The 15,755-nt window shown below is 43.8% G+C and overlaps 1 long non-coding RNA gene across 2 annotated transcripts; it reads right to left on the bottom strand.

Moving 5' to 3' along the window:
- Positions 1–2,827: 2,827 nt before the first annotated feature.
- LOC135176688 (uncharacterized) lies at positions 2,828–15,568 on the bottom strand. 2 transcript variants are annotated; one of them, XR_010302776.1, is made up of 4 exons: positions 15,327–15,568; positions 6,337–6,380; positions 4,618–4,682; positions 2,828–2,952 (listed from the first exon to the last, which is right to left on the bottom strand). It is a non-coding gene; the product is annotated as an uncharacterized LOC135176688 (long non-coding RNA). The 2 variants fall into 2 exon arrangements; XR_010302777.1 differs by lacking the exon at positions 6,337–6,380.
- Positions 15,569–15,755: the final 187 nt, after the last annotated feature.

Genomic DNA, 15,755 nt, shown 5'->3' with positions numbered 1-15,755 from the left:
AGAAACACAGCTTCCTTTTTTGCTTTCCTCTTCTTTACCTGTAATAGTAGGAAACCTTTAGCAAATAAGTAGGTCTCGCAGCCTGCTCCAAGGGAAATCTTACTGTGGTTGTGTCTAATCTCTTTTGGCTTCTCTGTCTGAGAAGCTTCAGAGAAATGCTCTGAAAACACTCTGCTACACACTGACAGCTACAGTAAGCAACACCTGAGCAGTGCAAGCAGCATGGACAAAACCACATCACCAACCTGCTTTTTTCATGTGGCTGATGATGCAAGAGCTAGAAAGGGAGTAAAGTTTCCTTTCAAGGGGATTTAGGATTTTTCCTGAATGGAATAGCTTGGATGTATGAATATGAAACCATAGATTGAGCACCAAAGCAATCCTGTTTATCAGAGTGTATGATTATAAACCTGCAATGATCAACTTGCTTTAGTGCTGGGGCTGTCAAGGGAAAGAGCTTTAGTTGTACCAAATATTGTCTGGAATAACAAAAGCAGTGCCAGCAGAGTGACATACCTGCTTCCACACCGTGTGTTTAACATCGCTGAGCTCCGCTGCAGGTCTGAATTATCACAATGTTTAATTGCAGCTCTTCCCAAGCTGTGCAGAGGATCAAATCAAGGCAGAACACTGAAGGAGACTCTCAAAGTAAAGGCAACTGAATCTTCTGCTTACAGTTTTTGCTTCCAGCCTCCCAGTAATTGTTTTCTCTCTTTTTCTCCTCCACAATTCCCCCATGTTTCCAGGCTCTCTCTTAAAGGTTTTACAGATTTACATAGATTTACATAGAATCAACCAGGTTGGAAGGGACCTCCAAGATCACCCAGTCCAACCTAGCACCCAGCCCTAACCAATCAACTACACCATGGCACTAAGTGCCTCATCCAGGCTTTTCTTGAAGACCCCCAGGGACGGTGCCTCCACCACCTCCCTGGGCAGCCCATTCCAATGGCAAATCACTCTCTCTGTGAAGAACTTCTTCCTAATATCCAGCCTATACCTACCCTGGCACAACTTGAGACTGTGTCCCCTTGTTCTATTGCTGGTTGCCTGGGAGAAGAGGCCACCCCCCACCTGGCTACAATGCCCTTTCAGGTAGTTGTAGACAGTAATAAGATCACCCCTGAGCCTCCTCTTCTCCAGGCTAAACAGGCCCAGCTCCCTCAACCTCTCCTCATAGGATTTGTGCTCCAGGCCCCTCACCAGCTTTGTTGCCCTTCTCTGGACATGTTCCAGCACCTCAACATCCTTCTTGAATTGAAGGGCCCAGAACTGGACACAGCACTCAAGATGTGGCCTGACCAGTGCTGAGTACAGGGGAAGAATAACCTCCCTTGTCCTACTGGCCACACTGTTCCTGATGCAGGCCAGGATGCCATTGGCTCTCTTGGCCACCTGGGCACACTGCTGCCTCATCTTCAGCTTACGATCACTGTGTTCTTGGTTTCTGCCTTTCTTAAGAGCTGGAAGCTTGATGAAAGTGCTAAATGCTCCTTTGTCCTGTACTAAGCCAAACAGCTCGGAATGTGTCACGAAGATATGAGAACTTTATACCTTGAGAAGACAACTCTCTTTCACTTCATTCTTAGTTAAAAATTGCTTTGTTTTCATGGCAAATTGCCAAGCAAAAAGCAGGAAAGGCGTGACTCTGCACACCTAGGCTGCCTTGGTAGGTGCACTCTGTCAGGACACCCACGCCACACCTGCTTACAGAGCGTTAGCAGGTGACAGGCGCCAGAGACACTTCTCCAGCGCTCGCTGGTGAAGCATCGCACCACAGTTTGGAGACTCACTGCCACACTTCCTCCAGGCCGAAAGAGAAGGGCTGCAGCCTGGCTGGCTCTTTGCTCTGTGCTAATCAGACTATGCCCAGGCACCCGCTGGGAGACTGCTGGCTTGTAGAAGAAAAGCAAACTGCCAGGGTCCAGGCTGGCCATTAACAACACAGGCAGGGGAGGGCCATGGCTGTATAATAAGCAGGTATTACCATTCGGAATCCAGGGAAGATAAGTCATGGAATACCAAGGCTCACATTAGGTATTTGGGTTTTGGAGGTTCTTTCTTTCTCTGTGCATTGTGGCCACCAAGAAGTTCATGACATCTTACAAATACCTCCCAAGGATGGATGGAAAGGCACTGTCAAGGAGTGGCTATGACTGCAAAGTCATTTTTACAGGCCATGAAAACCAGAAAAACAGTCAGGCTTTTTAGATAAAGGCAAGCCCAAGGACAGAGCTGGAAAGGCAGAGCTGGCATGCCGTGTGTTTGCCTAGGCTTAGACTGTGAGTGCTCTGAATATGAATAAATGCTTGGGAGAGTTAAGAATGGTTATTGCTGCACATTGATAAGAAGTCCTTTTCTTCCCAACAGTACTAATAGCATCTGCAGCGCTGAGACTCATAAAGCATTACTGTTGGCTTGTGGAATGATTCATAGGCCTATTTTAACAGAGAGAGGCATCTTAGCATAGCTTTGGGAGTCAGCAGTTCCTCCCTTCTGATCTGGGCTCTGATACAAAATTTTCTTTATAGCCTTGAGCTGTTCACTTAATCTTTCTGCCTCATACTCTGCATCTGTGAAATATGAAGTTACCTTATTCACCTAACAGTAAAGAAAGGTCATTGTTTCTCTTCTCCAAAAATATTTCCCTTAGGACATACCTCTGCTCTAAGTCACATTAGAACCACCAGTTATCCTGTGCATTTTGAACCTTCCAGACTGGGTCAAAAGTTGGCCCAGATACCAAACCTCTATTCTTCTGTATGATTTTATACCCCAAAAAAGCAGGTAATTCTCACTCTGCTTTCCAAAACAGGATTTCTTTAGATGCTTTTATTGTGATGCCAGGAGTCCTGCTGTGATTTCAGTTGTGTAGAAAACTCTGTGGCATATTAATCCAGTCAATGTCCTCCTTGTTTTGTAGTAAACTCATCCACAGCCCAGGAGAATAGTCTGCAAAATAAATGGGATATGATTTTCTTTCCAAATAGTAGCAACTTTAAAAGGGCAGCTCCACAGCCCAGAAGAACATTCTACAAAAGAAAGGAGTTGGTTGTTGTGTTGGGCTTTTCCCTTTCTAAATGGCAGCAGTATGAAAAAGATCTATTTCTGAAGAGTCTGGGCTATTGGCTCTACATTGTTTTAACCCTCAAACAGTCCATTTTTCTATTCTTTAAAGGTCACACCTTTTCATTTACTGTATAAACAGCACTATGGTACTGCAGAAAGAATGACTAATCACTCACAGGATGCTGACAGCTATGGGATGCTTTGTAAGTTATACTATTTGGGACCTGAGAGATTCAAATGAGACTGTACTGGGTCTGATGGTGAAGGAGATGTTTATCCTAAAGATCACCTCAGTGAGGAAGATACATTCAGAACTATTGTCCTAAACCAACAAGTAGTGAGGGTTAAGGAAGTTTCCCTAAGGACCACCCTGCAGTAAGCAGGGACATGCCAACTAGATCAGGTTGTGCAGACCTCGCATGTCTCCAGGGATGGGGCCTCCACCACCTCAGCAAGCAACCTGTTTCAGTGTTGCACTGCCTGCACAGTAGGGACCTTTGGCATATATCCATGTTCTGTCCCCAGCATAGTACCTCAAGTACACAAGGGAAGAAAAAGGAGCATAAAAAAACCCCACATCCTTTTGTTCCTCTGCACTGGCTAATGACACAAACCAAGCTAGCAGGTTTAGACCACAGCTGTGGTCTCTCCTCCCAAACCAACATTGCAATGTCATCTCTCTGCAGTCTTTTGGGCTTTTTCTTTTCCAGTTTGATGAGTCCCACAGCACGGAGTCTCTGCTACCCTGCTGCACAGCTGGAAATAAAAGCTTGATTCCTAAGTACTGCAGATGTGTTTGATCACGAATCCAAACTGCTCTTGAGCTCCATGCACACACCGGTTTGTTAGCAAGCTGAGGACCAAAGGGGTGGAGTTTTGGACCTTCAGGTCCAGTCAGTAAGAGCTGCATCCAGCCTCTCTTTCCACTGACGAACCCCTAATCAATACTCTTTCCTAGGAGGGTAGATTCTACCTGAGAGTAATTCCGAGGTTTTCTATTAGACTTAGATGACTTTCTCTGGGTTCTATACTGTGACAGCAGAAACAGATCTACTCTAAACATGCCGCATTTTTTTCTATTCCCATGCAAAATCCATCATTCAGTTCCTCGAGGAATGTTCCTTTTTACTGTTTGAGAATCCACTATTTCTAATGGATGCTGTTGCCATCTAGTGTCAAAACAACAGTGGTGTATTTAAAGGCCGAGTTTTCACCTTTTATGAGGTTAAGCACATATTTGCAAGTCTCCCCTGATCTTTAGTCTGATTCTTCTCCGTATCCATTCTATTCACCTTACTGACCATTGGCAATAAAGCTTCTACCACGGCTGCTACGCAGCTTCTCCAAGGTCAGCTAATGGGAATCAGTGCTTCCATTTCCATTCTGCTGGGCCACTTACTTACACTACAGCAATTTGGAACTATGGTGGCAACTGAAAGTGCTCCCCCAAAGCTGGAAGGAATATGGGACACCCTGCAGGAAAATGAGAAGTGATTACAGAGGGAGTGAATCTCACCTAAATGGCCATTTTACAGTGTAGACATGTACCTTTTAGATTCCCTCTCCAGCCATGGGAAAGAAACAGGCACTCCTAGGGAACGAGTACTCTCCTCCTAAAGAACAAGTGTAAAACAGGTCAAATAACTAACGTGCCTTAAAATTGGCTATTTCACCCTTCCTCCCCTGAGCACAGATCCACTACCAGTAGCAAGCTCTGGTGGAGCCATCTAAACCATACTGAGATGGCTAAAGTCAGACGAGGAGAATTCTACTTTACCTCACTCTCATGACATCTGGGAAGAATTTCTAAGTGTCCAAATTTGGACTTGAGCCTGCCATTTAAATAGCCCTTTTCGGAATATTCCTCATGAGCAGTAATGAGATTTTCAAGTTATGTGCTCACTGAGGGCATATAGTATCCTCTAAATCTCTTCTAATCATTTCAAGAGACATCTACAGAATGCTGGAGAGGAAGGGTAATTTGATTACATACTTGATTAAAGTGAAGATACAGCAAAGCTGCCAACACAATCTCTTCAGACCTGGAACCCCAAAGCACAATACAACCCAAAAATTCATCATAATGGCAAGTAGCTGGAGAATAACAATCTAGTTGTAGCATTTCCCTGTAATACTTACAAAGAAAGCAGAAAGGATTTTTGGTTTTCTTTAAGTCATTTTTTCCCCATATGATTGAGTGATTAAAAGAGACATTTTGGCTCACTCTGGTGCTCTAGAGTCTTGCCACTGATTTCAGCGAGATCAGGACTGCATTCTCAGTTTATTGTCGCCTGCTTTGTGCAGTATCTAAAGCTTTTGGAGCTCAGTGATACATGAAGGAGCACATGAGCCAAAAGAGAGTATTCTGAAAAGATTAAGATTCAAGAAATGTGGAACTTTTCCCTCTTGTTTGTCTGTCAAGTGCTCATGTCTATTACATATACACTCCTAGGTCTCCTAAGTCCTGTGAATCTCCCTATGTGCTTACATTACTGTTAACACAGTTAGCTCTGCTTCCATGGGGCACAGCAGTGGCACTTGGTTGCTGTGATCAGCTCTAAGCATTGACTGGGGAGGTAAATGAAAAGGCATGCTTTCTGCTGAAGCACTTTGTCAGTGAAGTTCTGCAAGCCATATGTTTCTCTGTCGGCCAAGTATTTGTGTTGACGTTGCTAGAAGACAATTTCATCCAAGGAAAAGGAGATGCATGCTGGCTTGTGCTGTGAGAGATGGCTGAAAGTACACAGCACTCACCTAATGCACTTCCATCCCCTGAACTCAGTGCTTTACAGCCATTGAACTGCTGCTGCTACTAGAATTCATCAGATGCTTCTACCACCACCAGAACCGCCAGTTTGCAGGGACCATTGCACTCTCGCAGTGTTGGAAGCTGTGAAGGGTTTGGCTACATCTATACCCTGGTGTTACTCCATGCTCAAGGCATGTACACACTGCAGAACACTATCCCAAAAAAAAGGCACTAAAAAGTTGTGCCAGTTTGAGCCTAGCTGGGATACTTTGGTGAGAAGAGTTAGATTACAGGCTGTGAAAAGGAAACAGTGGTGACATCAACTTCACTCAGAGGCTTGCTGTGATTATAAAAACAAGAACATAAATACAATATACCTGTTATAGACATAGATAAATAATTTCCATAGCAGGCATAAAAGTGACTACTAGAGGAATAAGTAATAGTCATATCCAGATGAGTAAGAACTCAGTCCAGCTTTAAGGGATGAAAAAACACTTTCCCCTTGACTTTCTTACCTTTGCTATGCCAAGCACATTTTGTACAGATCCCAGCTTTGGAGCTGAAAGATCAAGCATCTAAGTTATAAATTACTTCTTGCCTTACATTCTTTCTTTAATTAAATGAATAAAATATAACTATGCTATGGAGGCACCAAAATAGCACATGGCATGCATTCACAGTTTAAAACTCTCAGCAAATTTAATCAGGAAATGATCTCCCTAATATAAATGCATACAGGAAAGCGATTAACTTTTTAATCTAGCAACAACAAACTGTTACATCTTTCAGGGAGGTAAATCAGAATGATGTGTAATGATCAATAAGTACCTACTACGGCCTCTCAAAGATGAACAATTAATACATGGCTAGAGGTTAACAACAGCGATTAATTATTAGTACAGAGATACAGTACAGGCATGCTGATTTGCATGTAAGAACAGAACTCTATGGGGTGCAGTCCTGCTAGTATCACCTAGGTAAAGTTTCTTTCAGCATTAGTAGCTCCACAACTGCTGGCATCACAGAACTGGACCTTGGTAACAACCAGAGAGTATAAGGGATCTGACTGAGACATCTTCACACAAGTTAGCAATTTCTTTAAATAAACTGAGTACCTCTTTACCTTACCAACTTCTTCAAATTCCAGTTTATCCCAGAGACTTCTTGCCAGTGATAATGAGTGACCTGCTAATTCTCCCCATTACCTGAATTCTTCAGTTTGGGGAAGGTGAACCATTAGAGAGAGTACATTTGATCTACACGCTGCCCTCACATACAACCTGTACGGTGGTTGTTGTCTGTAAAGGATTCTCAGGAGTTCTTCTTCAGATTATCTTTAGACAAGAGCAGCTGGAAGACCCAGAACTGGCACAGTGCCAGATCCACGCTGTGGATAATGCATCCCATGGGATGTTTTAAACCAACATTTCCTCTGGGAGATACTAGGAGGCACACAGCAGAGGTCTTTCTGGTGATATCTGAGATATCTTTTAGGTTATGGCATATGTATAAGAATGCCATTTTGCCCTAAGATTGATTTTCTGGTGTGGATGCAGTCATTGGATACTAGTCTATATGATAACCTCGATGTGAAACAGCTGATCTTCAAAAGGGCAGAGAATGGCTACAGTTGGGGGGGGCGACACAGGTCCAGGGCAGCCAATGCTGGTCCACAATATCCTTCTTCTCAGGTCACAACTAGGAAGAACAGAAGTCTCCACAGAACCCAGAAGCCAGCTGAAAGGAGATAGGCCACCAGCCCCCAGATGTCTGCTGCATGTATACAAGTCCTTTGGCTTGTTAATAAGGGGCAGTGTGGGACATATGCTGCCTGAAACCCAGAAAGTCAGGGTAGGAAGAAGCAGAAGAAAAGGAAGGCTGGGGTGGGGGGGGACACGACAAGGAAATATTGTTCATTTTGTGTTCTCAGAGTCTTAAGGCTATTTGTTAATCCTTTGGGTACACACAGGTGATCATTCAACCAAGGTGCTTACAGGAGAAAAATGCCTGATTGCTGCCGCTAGGTGGTGGGACGACTACACACCTAGCTACGAAATGTGGTTCTAAACAGCATTACCAGTGGTACCAGCAAGGCTATTCACGCTGCTCATTGGCATCTGCTAGCACCGATTTCCAACGGGAGAGACGTACCGCTCACTTCCCTGTTGTTCCCCTCCTCTAATAAGTCTCTTTTATCTTAATAGGCTTTTTTGGTGATTCCATTCTTCACATATGGCTTGTGTTCAAATAATGAACGAACAAAATCTGCATGTTTCCCAGCCCTGTGTGCTATTGAGAAGAATTATGTTTGCTGTAATTATGACCCTCTTCTTTCCATCAAAATATGCCACAAAGAAGACCTTTAAATGTTTCCTTAAAATTCCCATCCATTTTCACAGATTTTACATTTAAGATATGGATAAAATCACAATCAAAGTTTCCAATAAGCACATTCAGAAATGTAAACTAAGAATTAATAGTTCTAGATTTTGCTGGGAACTGGAAAAACAAACTGCCAAGAAGTTCTGCTCTGTGCAGTAGGATAGTCCCAAGCCCTACGCAGGTATCTGCCTGTGATTCCGAATAAAATGCTGATTTTCTTCCTTCTTCAAAGGCAAAGCAGGAAAAAAAAAGTAGAACCATCAAGAAAATAAAGCAGAAATTTGTGCAGGTCTTTCCTGGCTGTTTTCAGTTCTAGACTGGTACTGAATTTATTTCCAAAGTTTATACCTGCAGCTGCACATATGAAGTTGCTTCTATATAAACCACATGCAAGAACTAAAGTGGCAAATCTCAAACAGTGAAGATGTGAGTGCTGAGTCTGAAAGAGCAACTACATAGGAAAATATGGCACTTTTGCCCCTGATTAGAAAAAAGGGAAACAGAAAATAATGAAGATGCCATTCCTGCACCTGTCCATTCTGAAGTTCATACATTTCTAATCATTCCACGAGGCTACAGACATCAGATAGTCAATCTCCATTCATGACTGTGTCTCAACCACTGTTAGTCAAACACAAGGAAAAGGAATCAAAGCTGGGAATCTCTGCTCCAGAAAATACAGAGCTTTGTTTCAATTGGAAACTCCAGAACATACAAAATATCTTACTTAGAATCATAGAACAATGGCTTTTACAAGAAAGCTATCACAACTCAGAACCTCCTTAGACAGTGAAAATGTGAGGGTTTAAAGTCATTACAGGACACCTGAAAGGGATGAAAGCAAAAATTGTATCTATCCATACCTAGAGGTGCTTAAAAGGAGGCTGTGTGAGGCACTTAGTGCCATGGTTTAGTTGATTAAATGGGTTAGGTGATAGGTGGGACCCGATGCTCCTAGAGATCTTTTCCAACCTGGTTGATTCTGTGATTCTGTGATCTGTCTGTCACTATCAATGGTAGCCATAACACAGCCTGAAGAAAGCAGCCATTAAAATCCAACCTGATACACAAAGGTCTTCAAGGACTCAAAGCTCCAGAGCTGCTCAAACATCACGTCTTGTCAAAGAGTCAGACAATTTTCTTCTTGTCTTGGATCTTAAAATGAGGTTAAGTCATAAACCACAGTGCTTAATCTGTCATAAAAAATGAGCACCAGGGCAAAGCCTGTGTCCCACAGGAGCAGACACACTTGCCAGCAGAATTTGCAATGCTCCAGAGTTCAATGTGTCATTATCCCAACCCCTAATTCTGCTACCAACCTCGACAGAAATGATTGTTTTCACTTCCTCATCTCCTCCTCTTCTCATTGCAGCCTCCTCTTCTCAAGGACATCAGACATGGAAACCGAAAGTACCAAAACCTCGGGAAATGAAGCTGTTCAACTCAAGACACAACATTTACTAGAGAAAAATCCCCAGCAAGAGTGGGAGACTTCCTAGCTTTGAGCAATAACACAGGCATCATATCGAAGTAGCTGTAGCAAGAAGCTGTTTCAGAAGTGACTGCAGCCTGCACACTGACTTGGAGGGTCTTTGATGACATTTGTTTTATTGAACAAGTCCTTTTGTCTTTCTTTACTACGTGTCTGCAGCTCACTTCAGCAGGAAAATGTGAAGCAGTCCATTTAGGAAGGCAGCATTCTATTTCTCTGACATCGCTGAGCTGAAGTGCAGTAACTGAGTGTGTTAACCAAGAATACATATTTTTACCCTTGAATTACTGTAAGTCAGGACTCTGCATTTCATACAGATGAAACACTTTGATTAAAATGTGTTTGCTGGCTTCCATCACCATTTTGATAAATTACCCCGATTCTGTTCTCACACTGCCTTAAGCAAGATAACAGAAGGTGACCAACACAACTATTCCTTAAGAATGCTTCAGGCAAATAAGCAAAAGCTAAGTAAAGGTCACAATCTTCTCTCCTCTTCAAAAGGCTTTTGTTTTCTTTCCCAATTGTGGAGGTTTATCTAAAGGCTGTTCCTGCTAGATCAGCTACAGCTCGTGCTGTTAAGGCAGCTCCTGACAGCAACTGCAGTTTGGTTTGGCTTTATGCAGTTGCATTCGATAGCAGTAATATCACTGATGAGATAGAAGCACACTCTGGGCAGCCACAGTAATTATGAGCAGACACACAAACGAAAGCCTGCTGGGAATTTCGCCTGTGGTTTTCAGACCACTTCTTCAAGGTCATTTTTTATTCTTGGCATATCTTTCCAGACTCTTAGAGATCCTTTCAACTCCATATCAGCTACCAATATACCATACAGCACTTCACCCCACATCCCAGCTCACTAAAGATAATGTGTGAGCACCAGAAGTTACCTTTACAAGTGGAAATCTCTTTTCCACTTTTGTTTTTGTTAATGCACACTGTATTTGCCCTGTTTCAGCTCTGCTCTACCCCTCCAATCCCCCCTAGTTTCCACGTAAGTGCTAACACCTTACCAATAAAACTGTTCATAAGCTTACTCACTAAGTAACCCAATTGCTCAGGTTCAGCCAAAATAATCAATATCTCATTTTCCTAGATACTTTCTAGTTGTCTTTCTTTTTTTCTCTGGAAATCCCTTACTTTTTCTGTCTCTGTCTCCCTCTGGAAAACTACCCTTTGCAGCTAGCAGTTCTGTTAGCCACCTCCTCCAGATGAGAATTTTAGTACACACCAATGCATATCACACTGTAGAACAACAGATTAATAGTTTAATACTTTTCTTAACTTTCCTGGTACCTCCAGCAATTTTCATTCATGTCCCTACAGATGGATTCAACTACAACACAAAATCCCCTTCATATACTGAGTAAGCTTCTCTTTAAAATGAATTAGATTTATTTGTTCCAATTCTTCCTATGGGAAAAGTTGAGAAAAAGAGAGGAAGAGCAAAGAGATTCTCTCTGCTAAACAGTTAGACATACTCTAATTTAGAGATTTTTTTAAGACTCTATTTTATTTATTATAACAAAGTCTTCTGTTTCAATCCATTTTATCATTGCACAGTATGTCCTCAGCCATTGCCACAGCAATCACTTCCTCTTATGAACATATCTGAAATCACTGATCCAAAAACATGGATTGTTTGGAAGGATGCATACAGGCATGGTGAAAATAGCTGGGCAAGAAGTCTCATTCTAAAAATTGGGTTTTTTTCCTGATTAAAGGCTTCAAGTAGATAGAAAATCTGCCCCCATCCTTTGTAAGTACAAAACCATGAACCTCACTTTTATAAGGAATTTCTTACCACAGTTTGCAGCTTGAACTGCCATGAAGTACCATCCCATACAGCAAATTCCTAAACCTGATCATTTCATTTCTTAGTTATGTCTTTTATATATAGGCAAAACTTAGACCTTTTGAAAAAGGAAGACCTATTTTCCAAAACCCAGTTTGGACCTCACATTTGCCTCCCTGGGAATGTGTTAACTGCAGTATCCAACCTCTCACTGAGCAGTGTGAGTTCTTTTGGTGTCTCAGTGCTTTCAACTACAGATTTGTTTCAAGATATGGTACATGCTGGTTTTCAGGTTGCTTCTCTGGAGTTTAACCACAACTATATTTTTTCAATGCACTATTATATGTTAAAATTCTAAATGCTGCTGTGTGTTCAATTGAGTCCATTTCTTCACAGAACTCAGGTTTCTGTTCATAAAGGCTTCCCGTTCCCCATGGTCTTTGGAGAGCAATTCGTCTGACAACATTCCATCCCTGCAGACCGGGCAGGTTCAACTAAGTGGTCAGATCCCAGGCAAGGGGCAGGGCTGGTCCAAGGTCAAGGCAGGAAGTCAACTTACAGGTAAGTCTAGCTCAGGATCCAGCTCAGCAGGTCAGGCCAGGTCAGGATGGCTCCACGTAGCACAGCTGAGAGACTTTCTCCACCGTACCCAGAGGTAAAGGGCTGTCCTTGGCTACACCACTTCTGAGTTGGTTCTGAGAGCAGCCAAGACTTCAGCAAGGAGGATGCTCTCTTGTGCATCTATAGTTATCCTACCACGAAATGTGTATTTTCATCATTTGGAGGGAGTAGCAAAAGCAATGAAAGAAGACCAGTGGCATGGCCTCTTGTTTTGGTAGCACTGATGACAAAGATTTAGGAAACAACGAGGCAAAGTTCAAAATTCACTTCTGATTAACTGTGTGTTAGACTGGAAATTGCACAGTAAGTGCAATTTCAGGGCAATGAGGCTTTTGCCTAAGCTTTAAATGCTTTTCTTTACAGGCTGGCAGCTTCCTTGAAAAATTAAACTACAAGCAACTGGCTCTTTGGGAAGATTAGAGCTGCTGGATTGCAAGTTCTTTTCCCATTTTGTTTTTACTTATAAAATACTCTGACTTCTGCCTCCATTATTGTCATGAGCTCCTTTCTGCTGCCTAATGCTTTTATTGCTGCTGCTTCACTTTCCAATTTCTTTCTGTTAGCATGAAATGTTGCTAAGTAACTGAACCAGGCTATTCCACTCCTTGAAGTATGCACAGAGATTACTCAGCAAAATGGAGATCACTCTCCCAGTGGAAACAAGATCATTTGCATCTACCAAACCCCTCATTTGCAGGTGATTTAGAAAAATAATAAAAGCCCCAAAAAATTAAATGTGATGCATATTTCCAAATGGAGCAGTTCAGGAAATACGAATACCGATGAAAAATTGCTTCATCTCCATGAGGTTAACTTAAGCCATCCTAAACAACACCATTTATTTTGCTTTTAATCATGAATCTCAGCTCATAAAAGCAAAGTAACTCAAAAGCAAACCAGCTTGGCTTTCCATCAGTGAAAACTCATTTAGAGAATTCACCTTTTCTGTGGCTCATTAAATAGTAATCACAATTAAGTAATTTAATAGGAAAGCAATTGGGAAGATGGAATTCACCATTTCATTTAAGTCTCCTAATTTCATGTTAATGTGGCAATGATCTAGAGCATCTCCTTGCTCACATGGACCTGCTATCAACAATAAGGGTGAGCACTGCAATAACAAAACAGGAGACTGCTTGGGCTTCGTGGCATCTTCACCTCCTTCTGAAAGAATCAGAAGCAGCAACAGTCACATTGTAGACTGGTTCACTCAGTTTCCACTGCAAAGCTTTAAACTGCTTTACTATTAAATAAAACACAACAGAGAAGGTCCAGTTGAGGACTGTGACACCAGAGCAGAAAAACTGACACAGAAAGTTATGAAGAATGCCTGACTCAGAATAGCATCAATCATTATTAAATCACTCAATAACTGTCTGAGCTGCTCAGTATCAATTACAACAGTCTTAAAAGTTTCCACATTCACTTATGTTCACTTAGGTTATTTTCATGTTTCAAATCTCCCTCCTGGATCAGGCACAGTGTGGCCAGTAGGCCGAGGGAGGTTATTCTTCCCCTGTACTCAGCACTGGTCAGGTCACACCTTGAGTGCTGCATCCAGTTCTGGGACCCTCAATTCAAGAGAGATGTGAGGTACGTGAGGAACACGTCCAGAGAAGGGTGACCTCATTGCTGTCTACAACTACCTGAAGGGAGGCTGCAGCCAGGTGGGGTTGGTCTCTTCTCCCAGGCAACCAGCAACCGAACAAGGGGACAGTCTCAAGTGGTGCCAGGGTGGGTACAGGCTGGATGCCAGGAGGAAGTTCTTCTCAGAGAGAGTGACTGGCATTGGAATGGGCTGCCCAGAGAAGTGGTGGAGTTGCCATCTCTGGAGGTGTTGAAGCAAAGCCTGGATGGGGTACTTAGTGCCATGGCCTGGTTGATTGGATGGGGCTGGGCGCTAGGTTGGACTGGAGAATCTTGGAGGGCTCTTCCAACCTGGCTGATTCTATGATTCTGAAATGAGCAACATAGTATTGTGTACCTTTTTAAAAGGGACAAGCACTACACACAAAAAACATTTTAAACCAAATTTCTCGGTCCTAGAATCTAAACCAATCACGATGTTTTAAAACAACTTTGTTTTAGCTCCTTAACTTTCTCTTTTTATCTTTCTTGACATCCATACAAAGAATTATTAGTTTTTAAGAAAAGGTGAAATTTTCATGCAATTATTCATTCAGCATTTTCAGCTTTAAGAAACATGAAACTCCACAAGCTTCACTTCCTACAGATTTGTCTCTCTTTCCTTCCAAGTTTTCCTTTTGCAAAAACAAGCCAAATGACGTTTCAAGCTTCATGCAACACCTCCAAGCCACCAAAAAAAGTTGCTGTCTAGGCAGGTAAGTGGCCAAGGCAGTGACTAACCCACACTCATCAGCTGCTCCCAGGCACCAGAATACCCCTTGCCCTCCCCAAGGCAGCCTCCCGCTGCTTGTTTCCATGCCACCTATGAAGACCTGGCCTCTGAGACACTTCAAGTTTCCAGTGACTTCCCTCCCCAGTCAGTACTGTGGCACGTGGCACATCCTTCAAGCAGAAGTCTAAGAACCACTGAATGCCAGGACCAGAGGAAAGCTGCACCACAGGACGTTTAGATTGGGTATTAGGAAAAACTTCTTTACCGACAGAGGGGTCCAAGGAGGTGGTGGAGTCACTGTCTCCAGAGGTATCTAAACCATGTTGTAGACATGGCACTTTGGGTCACGGTTTAATGGACACGGAGGCGTTGGGTTGGCAGTTTGACATGGTGATTTCAAAGGTCTTTTCCAACCTAGAAAGATTCTGTGGTTCAGTGAATCCAGATGAAACCAGACAACTGAGTCTAACGTTGAGGAAGGTGTTGCTGCAACTTCTACTCCATTCTGGTGAGACTCCACCTGGATCACTGTGACCGGCTCCGAGCCTTCAGCACAACCAAGGCATGAATCTGTTGGGGCACGTCCTGAACAGGGGGACAGAAATGATCAGAGGGCCAGAACACCTTCCCAACGAAGAAAGGCTGAGAGAACCGCGGCTGTTCAGCGTGCAAAAGCCTCTGGGGAGCCTTTTTCACAGACCTCCAGGTTTTACAGAGCGACAAGGCCAATCTTTTCGCGGGGCATCTTGCAACAGGACAAGGGTGATGGTTTTTAAGCTACGAAGCGGTTGGTTTAGAACCAGACTAGATCTAAGGAAGAAATGTTTTTCACTCAGGGTGGTGAGGCACTGACCCGTTTCGCCCAGAGGTGACAGACGCCATTCCAGTTTGGACGGGGCGCAGGTGAAGATGCTCCTGCTGACTGCGTCGGCTGTGGGTTAAGCGCACAACTCAGACCATTCCACGCAGTGAAGCAAAGGACCGGCAGGCAGCGCAGTGTGGCTCCCCCGAGGGCGGTAACCGCGGCGAACCCAGCCCGCTACAGCCGCAGGGAGGCCGGCACAGCGCTCACGGCAGCCGAGCGCACGCAGGCAGAGGGGCAGGGGCAGGCAGGAGGGGCAGGCAGGAGGGGCAGGGAGGGGCAGGGGCAGGGGCAGGCAGGAGGGGCAGGCAGGAGGGGCAGGGGCAGGGAGGGGCAGGGGCGGGCAGGGGCAGGCAGGAGGGGCAGGCAGGGGCAGGGGCAGGCGGGATCGGCCGCGTGGCGCGGGAGGGGCAGGCCGCG

The sequence above is a fragment of the Pogoniulus pusillus genome, chromosome 7 (assembly GCF_015220805.1).
Source record: "Pogoniulus pusillus isolate bPogPus1 chromosome 7, bPogPus1.pri, whole genome shotgun sequence".
In the NCBI taxonomy this organism is placed as follows: Eukaryota; Metazoa; Chordata; class Aves; order Piciformes; family Lybiidae; genus Pogoniulus; species Pogoniulus pusillus.
The sequence above is the reverse complement of the archived record's forward strand: the minus strand, read 5'-3'. Positions and strand labels throughout refer to the sequence as shown.